This window comes from Siniperca chuatsi, linkage group LG7 (assembly GCF_020085105.1).
Source record: "Siniperca chuatsi isolate FFG_IHB_CAS linkage group LG7, ASM2008510v1, whole genome shotgun sequence".
NCBI classification, from domain to species: Eukaryota; Metazoa; Chordata; class Actinopteri; order Centrarchiformes; family Sinipercidae; genus Siniperca; species Siniperca chuatsi.
The window spans coordinates 24,397,224-24,408,274 of record NC_058048.1 but is presented as its reverse complement, the minus strand read 5'-3'; positions in this window follow the sequence as shown (position 1 = coordinate 24,408,274).

Genomic DNA, 11,051 nt, shown 5'->3' with positions numbered 1-11,051 from the left:
AGAGTCACCATATCTCAAGTAGAGGTTTGATAAGTTTGTGTTCATTCCAGGGGGGTTTAGTGTCTTGTCCTGTTTCATGAGGGTCATGTTGCAACTGACTGACCCTTATTCAGTATTAGTGAAACATCCTCAGCTTGATGTGTGCTGGGAATGAAGTCTCTATGTCCATAAAAATAAATAATTTATCCTCCTGTTTGTTTGTTTTTTATATAATATTTTCCCCTTCACTAAAATCCCTGAGGAATTATTATATGTTTAGACTGTATCAGTCACTGTTACATTAGGTTTACCAACAGAGATTAAGTAACTATTTTAGCAAACTGCTACAGTAACATACAAATCTTGCTACAGAGAGAGTGAATACATTCTGCAGTCAGACATCCAGCAGGCAATATTTTATACATTTACAACATTGTCTGAGAATTGAGAAAACATCTGCTGGAGGATCCGATTGCTTTTCCATTTGGTCTTGGATTTTCCACACTGTACTCAGCAGTGATCTCCCAATCAATTATTAAGTCATTTATGAGACTGCTGGTATCACCAACAACGGATTCAACATTCACTTGACTTGACAGTTTCCACTGCTCATCACTATCACCAACGGGCAGCTGTCTGCTCATCCTTAAGTGAAACCACATAGTATCTTAATGCTGAATAATCTTTCACTTATCTTTCAGGCTTTTGTTGTTTGTAATTTTGTGACCAAATAATGTATTAATGACATGAGTTTTCTACTTTTGAAATAAATCCTCCTTTGAAGGTACATCATGCTGTGGCTTTTGTACAAAACACTATTTTTAAAATATGTTCTTACTGCTAGAGAATGAAATTAGTATGTGAAATTTTAGAATAGAACTAATAATTTCTGTATCACTAAACAGGCACCACAAAGGCCAGATAGAAGAGTGTTCCAGAATTCAATAATCAATTAAATACCCAATAATTAAAATACTGTGCAATAATAAGTTTCCATTATTTGGATATTAGAGTATCATTTATAAGAAAGAATTGAGACTAACTGCACCTCTACTTCAGTGTTAATCTTATAACAGTTAAAGTAAAAGCACACTTGCAAAAACAAATTTTCAAAAAGCTGTGATTTAATTATCTAATCAAACTCCATAATGCAGAAAGTTTACATTTGCATTTATGAAAGTTTGATGAATGATATGATGTTCTTGATGTAGTAAACAAGTATACCTCATCTGACCTACAAATGTAGGAGTTCAGGGGAGGTTTCAGTCTGTTTTAAATTGGCCCATATCAATCATGTAAGCATACCAGAAGAGCTCTCTGGGCCAGTAAATGTGCATATCGTAAATGCCTTGAATGCAGCTGTGTGAAAGCGACTCGTCATCTGGATGCAACGACTCCAAAGAGCTGACATGTTCCTGGCATGGTGGCTATATGCTCAGTCTTGGATGAGTTTTCACTGCAGTGCCATCATATATAGACTTGGCTGCAATAAAATAAAATCTGTACTTATCCACATGAGATGGGGAGTAAGATTGAATATTATGTACCCTAGCAGTAAAGCAATTTGAAATTTACTCATACTGAAGCAAACATGAATCAACATGAATCAATATCCCCCTACCTGTTCTGAGTGACAGTGCCAGGTCAGGGAAGTGTTTCTTGAGCTTGCATGACTGCAAAACCATAACAAGTCACCTGAACCAGGTACCCATGGTATGAAATGGTATACCCTTCCTGTATCCTAAGTGGGCATGGTCGACTCTCCCCAGTTAAATAATAACAAAAAGAATAGTATTATTAAGCAAAGAAACACAAGTTTTATTTCAGTTTTAATTTCATGAATTCATGGTTTCACGAATAAGTCCCTTTAGATTAGATTTAGATTTAGATTGTTTATCTTGTCCCTTCCATCAAATTCATTGTGATATCTTGCTCCTGCTGTATTGTAGGTGCACAATACAGTTGTGGTCAAAAGTTTTCAGAATCTCACAAGTATTGGTTTTCACAAAGTTTGCTGCTTCAGTTGATCAGATGAATTGCAATTAAGTCCCTCTTTGCCATGAAAATGAACTTAATCCCAAAAAAACATTTCCACTGCATTTCAGCCCTGCAAAAGGACCAGCTGGCATCATGTCAATGATTTTCTTGTTAACACAGGTGAAAGTGTTGACGAGGACAAGGCTGGAGATCACTCTGTCAAGCTGATTGAGTTAGAATAATAGACTGGAAGCTTTAAAATGAGGGTGGTGCTTGAAATCATGTTTTAACCATGGTTACCTGCAAGGAAACATGTGCCGGCATCATTGTGGTGCACAAAAAGGGCTTCACAGCAAAGGCTATTGCTGCTAGTAAGATTGCACCTAAATCAACCATTTATCGGATCATCAAGAACTTCAAGGAGAGAGGTTAAATTGTTGTGAAGAAGGCTTCAGGGCGCCCACAAAAGTCCAGTAAGCGTCAGGATCGTCTCCTAAAGTTGACTCAGCTGCGGGATCAGGGCACCACCAGTGCAGAACTTGCTCAGGAATGGCAGCAGGCAGGTGTGAGGCAAAGATCTTATTAATCGAATTTGAAAATGTCCAACTTCAGAAATTGCACTGCAGCAGCGACGCATGAATGGCCAACCTGCTTGACAAAATGTGAGATGTGGGCAGCAATTCAGAGATGTAGCTACCTGTAAATATATCCAACATTATTTCAGGCCTATCAGTTTGAGGCTATCAAACTGTTAAATGCATATGTGGCTGATAGTTATTCCTCCAAAAAATCTGTTGGATGGATTTTAGTCAGTTTTTATGCACATTGTATTTTGTGTGATTATATGTGGTAGGTTTTCTGTTTTATGTACTTTCATTTTATTTTGTGATTTCATGTGGTAGTTTTTGTTTTAAGTATTTCATGTTTATGTGCTTTTTTTAAAGATATTTTTGGGGCATTTTTTCATCTTTTATTGTACAGAGTGAGGTTAAGAGGCAGACAGGAAATGGCAGGAGAGAAAGGGGCATGACATGCAACAAAGGTCACCAAGTAAAAAATATGTCATAGCGTTGTGTTTTCAGTACTGTACCCCTGATGTTTCCATGGAAATGTAAGATAAACTGAGTGCTTATGGACAGGTCCTTTTGTACCTTTCAGAGAAAATCGTGGCAGAGATTATTTTTTTTCCTGAAACTGAGCCCTTTATCCACACATAGTTCACTTTTTCCCCAAACTGTACTTTCCAACTCAAGTCTCCTCTGTCTTGAATTTCTTTTGAAGATGTCACTGTGAGGTTTCCTGCTGTATATCACTGTGCATCTCGCATTAATACATTATCTCAGTGCTGAGCTAGCATTAGTTACTTAACATTGAGACCAGTGGTGTTACAAAATCATTATGGGTAGTTTGACCACCAGCAGCTGCAGTCTCATGTTTTTCCCAAATTCCATGGCTGGCTCAAAGCACAAGAGGGATCAACAGCACGCAACAACTTCCCAAACAGTTTGTCCAACAAAGGCACGTGCATAGAAAAGATAGTTTTTGTAATGTTCGCTTTTTATGGAAAATACATAAAACTCTCTGACAGTAAGACCTCTAAGATCCAGTGCTTGGATTGTTCTCTTAGTTTTGACAAATTACAGAATTCCAGCATCAGTGCAACCACATCACTGACAAAACATCAATCTTGTTTTTACTTTTTTGTTACCATTGAAGCATTTCTACTGAACTTCCTATATACTGTGCAGTTATACATTTGATCTGGTGACTTGTTTTGAATTATAACCTGACAGCAGACAGCTTCTGCATGCTGATGAAAGGACACATGAGGATACGATATTCAAATCAATCTTGTTTAAAGCAATTCATCGCCATGAGGTCCAACACCTCTCATTACCTGGGCCAACCCAAATAATGTGAAATGCCTTACTTATAACAAGCCCTGGCTTGCTGGACAGCTTGCATGACAAAATGAGGATTTTAACTCTTTCAGAACCCTGCAACAACACAAAGACAGAGAACTGATATGTTAATTAGTTTATACTGTAAGTATTGTATGTCAGCTAATGGTGCTTTCTACAAAATTAAATGGCAGTCTGGCAGTCTTGTTAGTATTAACTATTGTATTTACTGATTATTTGTCCTTTTCAACCTAGAAACAAGTTCAACAGCTGGGAAATGTTTTTCAATGCAACTTTAGTGCTTCCAAGAAGAATGTGGTCACTTATCCAAATAGGAGTTTAGAAAGTCTAGTATGACGTTAAAATAGGCATTCTGCTTTCCTCTGGAGCACCATCCTCCTGTATTGCACACAAATATTGGACAGTGGTGTCTAACACACTTTATTTTTACTTTACGACAGCTAGGAGAATATTTAATATTATTGGGAAGGTGCAATACAGTTTTAATTGGACAGTATAACCAACAGACCATGCACAGACATTTTGGGGGACAGGGGATCAAGCAAAATAAAGGGGCACTCACCCCACTCACAAATTCTCTATTCCCAACCCAATTTTGCCACAACGCCATTCATAATGACATACTATTCATAACGTGCCATGTTTAAACACTTTATTCATTGAAGAAACCACAAATTTGACATGTTTTCATGAAATTCATTCATGCTCAGTTGTTTAGACCAATTCAGTCACATTAGATCAATGTTTTTGTTTTTTTTAGGCCAATACAATATTGATTTTAGGGGAGAACAATTCAACTATTCAAGATGTATACTTTGTGGATTATGTATTGCTTTTGCACCAATATGAATATACAAAGGTACTTTGTTTTGTTGTGCTTTCCCACCTCACATCACTACATCAGTGTTATAAACAATGGGGTCAGATCACTTTCTACTGGACAATGTAATTTAAACTATTTTAAACACGTTTTCTGTACTACAAATTCTTTTTACATATAGGCCAACAAATATGCCAAAATGAATATCAATATCCCGCTACTCACTTTTTTTCTTAAGTCTTTCCTTTCTGTGCATTGCACTACAATCATCAGATATACATATAATACAAATGAAAAGCCTACACCTGGACCAAATACCAGCAACGAGATTATATTATCCATATAATCCACATCCATCTGTGTATCTTTATACTGCACAAATATATGGCCAGTATGTTCCTTTCTGGGTTGAATTCACGTTTCTGGAGATGGTGAAAGTCATTCATACAACAAAAGTGAAGTTTACAAACTTTGTAGCAATGAGCCTTGTTTCCATCGTTTTTTTACATTATTAAATTGCATTCAGTTAGTCAAAACTACATTTAAATGCTTGTAATGAAGCAACAATTAAAAAATGTGAGTAAACAATAGTTTTAAGCCGTTTAGCTGATGTTAAACATGATGGTTTAAACTGAATACTCCTAATTCTGACTTAAGTAGGCTAACCTATTATTCATATCCAGAGAGAAATTTGGAAGATTTAGTTAAAAAAAAAAAAAAAAAAAAAAGTACACTTGTTTCCTGTCCGCTACAATCAGATTTAACCAAAACAATTACAGTCATGTTTCTGCTCTACCACACTATTTATCACAGCCTCTCTGCTGTAAACAATATCATGCTTCACTAGGTGTGGCTTCATTTGTGTATATTCATGACTCACCCTTGTGGAAAACATCCAGACTTTTTCCCCACTGTGCCAAATGAGGACATGGATTGTAGTGTTCAAGTGTGTACAGTATCCAAATGGTGTAAAGTTATCTGTCACACTACTCAGTGATGTAACTCCTTACCACAACTTTTGGGAATACCAACAGAATTGCAATAACAAGGTTGTGAAAATAACAGTAAACTGTTAAGGAAGTAGTTAAAATAAAACTTAAAGGAGGCATTCAACTGATTTTACACATCAAGATCAGTTTGTCACAGTTTTTGTCACAGAGTGAAACTTTTCCAACCCTATCACCAGACAAGACTGTCAATATTGGATGATTCTGCAAAACCCCAGAATTCATTCAATACCAATGTTTCAAAACTATATTTTTAAGTCAAGTTCAGCAACAACTACAAATGACAACTACAATATGGTTAAGGTCACAGAAAGATTATGGTTATTGCAAACCATACACACCTTAATACAAAAATTACAAGCAAGCTCTGCAACAAGTCCTCCAACCCATACGACAACATACAGTGGTATGAAGTAGTGTTTGCCCCCTTCCTGATTTATTTTTTTTGCATGTTTGTCACACTTAAATGTTTCAGATCAAACAAATTTAAATATTAGTCAAAGATAACAAGTAAACACAAAATGCAGTTTTTAAATGAAGGTTGTTATTAAGGGAAAACAAATCCAAACCTACATGGCCCCGTGTGAAATAGTGATTTCCTCCTAAACCTCATAACTGGTTGGGCCACCCTTAGCAGCAACAACTGCAATAAAGCGTATGCAGAATTGTTGTAATTCAGCCACATTGGAGGGTTTGAGCATGAACTGCCTTTTTAAGGTTATGCCACAGCATCTCAATAGGATTCAGGTCAGGACTAGGCCACTCTTTAGCCATTCAGAGGTGGACTTGCTGGTGTGTTTTGGATCATTGTCCTGCTGCAGAACCCAAGTTCGCTTCAGCTTGAGGTCACAGATGGCTGGACATTCTCCTTCAGGAGTTTTTGATGGACAGCAGAATTCATGGTTCTATTTATCACAGCAAGTCTTCCAGGTCCTGGCCCCAGACCATCACACTACCACCACCATATTTTACTGATGGTATGATGTTCTTTTTCTGAAATGCGGTGTTACTTTTACGCCAGATGTAATGGGACCCACACCTTCCAAAAAGTTCAACTTTTGTCTCGTCAGTCCACAGAGTATTTTCCCAAAAGTCTTGGGGATCATCAAGATGTTTTCTGGCAAAAATGAGACAAGCCTTAATGTTCTTTTTGCTCAGCAGTGGTTTTCGTCTTGGAACTCTGCCAGGCAGGCCATTTTTGCCCAGTCTCTTTCTTATGGTGGAATCATGAACACTGACCTTAACTGAGGCAAGTGAGGCCTTCAGTTCTTTGGATGTTGTTGTGTTGTGAGGTCTTTTGTGACCTCTTGGATGAGTCGTCGCTGCGCTCTTCGGGTCATTTTGGTCGGCCGGCCACTTCTGGGAAGGTTCACCACTGTTCCATGTTTTCGCCATTTGTGGATAATGGCTCTCACTGTGGGTCGCTGGAGTCCCAAAGCTTTATAAATGACTTTATAACCTTTTCCAGACTGATAGATCTCAATTACTTTCTTTCTCATTTGTTCCTGAATTTCTTTGGATCTCAGCCTGATGTCTAGCTTTTGAAGATTGTTTGGTCTACTTCACTTTGTCAGGCAGGTCCTATTTAAGTGATTTCTTGATTGAGAACAGGTGTGGCAGTAATCAGGCCTGGGTGTGGCTAGAGAAATTGTACTCAGGTGTGATAAACCACAGTTAAGTTATGTTTTAACAGGTGGGGCAATTACTTTTTCACACAGGGCCATGTAGGTTTGGATTTTTTCCCTTAATAATAACAACCTTCATTTAAAAACTGCATTTTGTGTTTACTTGTGTTATCTTTGACTAATATTTAAGTGTAACAAACATGCAAAAAAATAAGAAATCATGAAGAAATCGCCTTGAACTTTGACCTCATACTCATGCTGTGCAGAGGATTGTGGGTTGGAATAGCCAGAAAAGCATGCTGGCTTGCATACTGCAAAATGCGACCGGATACAGTAGGACATCCTGGTATTTTTGGCATTCTGCATTTAACATACTATGTATTGAGACATACTAAATCTTTTTCTGACATACTAAATAGTAAGGTAGTATGGGTATTGGAATGGACCCATGGTTTGGGTTAAAATAAGTAAGTTATGTAAGTTACGCAACTAACGTAAGTTTAGCATGTTACGTCCGTAACGTTATGTAACGTTACGTTGCCCTCTACTGCATCGATTCTGACCATTCTTTTTTTTTTATCTGTTTTTGGGAGTTCCACAGCTTTATAGAAGTTAGAGTGCTCTTTTAACAACGTCCCTAAAGTTACTTAATTATTTATTCTGTGTATTTATTATGTGTTGTAAAATATGTCTCCCTTGTGGTTATTTATTTTCAGTGGAATCCAAGCATTCAGAGTTTTTAACAGTAACAATGCATCAAAATGGATTTATGAACACACATGCACAGTAAGGAGCCAAGGCAACTCTGACTTATGTTACTTCAGGGAATGATGGTGAAAACTATTCACTGCATGTGCACTTCAAAATTAAGCCATTAGTGCACAGATTTGCATTATAATCATTGTTCATTATATACTACATATAAGAGTTTTGTTTATGCTGCTGGTCACAGGAGTGGGAAGGCAATATTTCACTCTTTTCCTTCAAGATCAGTTAGCTGGTGGCCAACAACACTCCCCTTCCCCTCCTCCAGCAGTTTCTGTGAGTCGTGAGCCACGTAGATGGGATTCCCTGTGCTTTCATGTTCCAGATTTCCAATCTGCTGTTTCCTCCAGTGGTAATGCGATGGTCTGAGACTTGGCTCAGTGTTTCATCGTCACTGCAGGGACACAAAAAGTTCAAAATGTGAGAAATATGATGTTGTTAGGAAGCCAAATAATATTTTTTTTTTATTTCATAACACAGAAATTGTAAGAAATTCCACATGAGTTGTTTTCTCTGGAAGAAAGGAGTGGATTTTTCATGTGCAGCATAAATTTCATTTGGAGAGAAAAAAGGTTTCATTAATGCCGTGCCTGGCCTAACCTCATCATCCTGGACTGCAGCAAGTCCACCATTACATATTCATGTTGTCAAGCATGGTTCGGACCCACAGAAGTTTATTTTGAATTCAAGACATAGTCTTCGAAAAAACTGGACATGTCAAGCAAAATTAAAGGAAAATGTGTATAAAATGATGCACAAGATATTTTGAATTTTCCATGTGATGCAATGGTGAAGTCCATAAAAAGTGATGACTTGGAAATTAATATTCAGTTCATTAGAAAGACAGAATGAAATATGTGATGAGTTCAAACAGCACTGAAAAAAATGTTAAATGTTCCCTTTCAGACTTGTTTTAAGATGTATAAAAACTCTTTGAATGATAATTTGTATCTGAAATGGTTTTTACACAAATAAGTACAATTACAAGATTTCTCCTACTTCACCGAACGGTCTATTCTGTGTATGCGCTCTGAAAGCTTTAAGTTTGCACATGACACTTCTGTAAGTTGTGTGTTGGACTGTGATGGTGTTGGCACAGGCCTTAAACACAGATTTACTGTAAGGTGAGTACAGAGAAACGTTCCCACTTCGGCAGATGAATTGAACATCCTTCTAGTGTCAAACTCTGCACATACATCATTCTGTGCAGTAAAGCTCAAACATCCAAGTGAAGTAACAATAAGCAAAGGAGGAGGGGTTAATGTTCAAGGGGTTCATCATTAACATGATGAAGGATAATTTACTTAATGGTGGTAAAGCAAACCTTTTTTTAATCTTTTTTATGGGTTTGTGAGATAGGATGAGGAGTTCCAGCCCCTAATGACTGTACATTGGATAACAGCTAAAAAGGTAATGTCATGTGACTTAGCACAGGTATATTTTTACAGTAGGTTACACTGTGAATGGTGGGTCATATCGGGTTGTGGGTAGTGGTAGAAGAAGTACTCGGATCTTTTACTTAAGTAAAAGTACTGTAACCAGCTTTTCTGCGTTGGTAGCATTTTCCTGTCCTTCTGGGCTGTGAGTGATAAGCAGCTACAAATTCTTCTTGAATAATCTTACTTAATTTAACACGGCAAGACAGTACAGACCTAACTTTACTCTCTCTGGGTTCACAGCAAACTCCCCTCTTTCCTGTTGCACATGTTACTCTCTCCTTGTTACACTCTGTCCTGTCCCTTGTAAACAATGGCAGGTAGAAACTAGGTAGGACATGAAATAGCAACTTAAATGTTACACATATAAATATTTAGATAATATAATAGTTAAAGTGCTATAAATGATAATGAAATAATTACTGTATGTAGTTATAAACTTCATTTTGCAAGTCCAAATAATATTGTGTAATTACTCTTACTAAAATATATATCTTACTACAGTATACTGTACAGTTTAGCAAGCAACATAAATTAGTATGATAAACTTAAGTAACCCAAAAACATAATGTATACAGTAACTAAGGTTACAGTACCAATACCACAATGTAAAAATACTCAATTACAGGTAAAAGTCATGCACCTAAAATCCTACTTAAGTAAAAATACATGTATACGTAAGTATTATCAGCGAAATGTACTAGTAAAAATACGTGTTAATACTGATGCATCAACACATATGTTTTTACTACTTTATATACAGTTAGCTAGTTCAGTCTAATGGTTCCCAACCTAGGGGTTGGGCCCCTCCAAAGCCTCACAAGATTAATATGAGGTGTCGTGAGACGATAAGGAGAGTACTGATTATAAAAAGTTGTTTTTGGTTTTTGGACTTCTCTCTAATCTTCAATTGTTTGTGAAATATTTGAGTTTTACCTCTTTGGGCCTTCAACAATAATTAAAACAATAAAAGTTTAGAGGGGAAATGTCTCTTTTGTTTGACTGAAACTTGACAACTAGACACTGTTGTTTTGTAACGGTTCACAAGCCGTTTTTTTATTGTAAAATCTTAATCTAAAAAAAGTAACTAAATCTGTCATACTGTCAATTATTGTAATGGAGTAATATTATAATGAATCAATGGAGCAACATTTCCCTCTGAATTGTAGTGTAGTAGAAGTATAAAGTAGCATTAAATGGAAATACTGACGTGAGTACCATAAAATTGTACTTAAGTATGGTACTTAGTAAATGTACTTAGTTACTTTCCACCACTGGTTGTGAGGTACATAATGAACTGCAATACCTTAACACCAGGTCCTGCCAGGTTGTTCATACATCATAATTTATTACATTTTCAAATATGAAGTTTTTCAGACCCTGAGATGAGAATAGATTGTTTTAGTCATAGCCTTGAGACAAGACAATATAGCCGAGCCACACCTAAATTCAGCTGATGAATTCCTCTATCTGTACCAGCATGCTGAACACATCTCCTTTTTCCACACTTGGAAATTTAA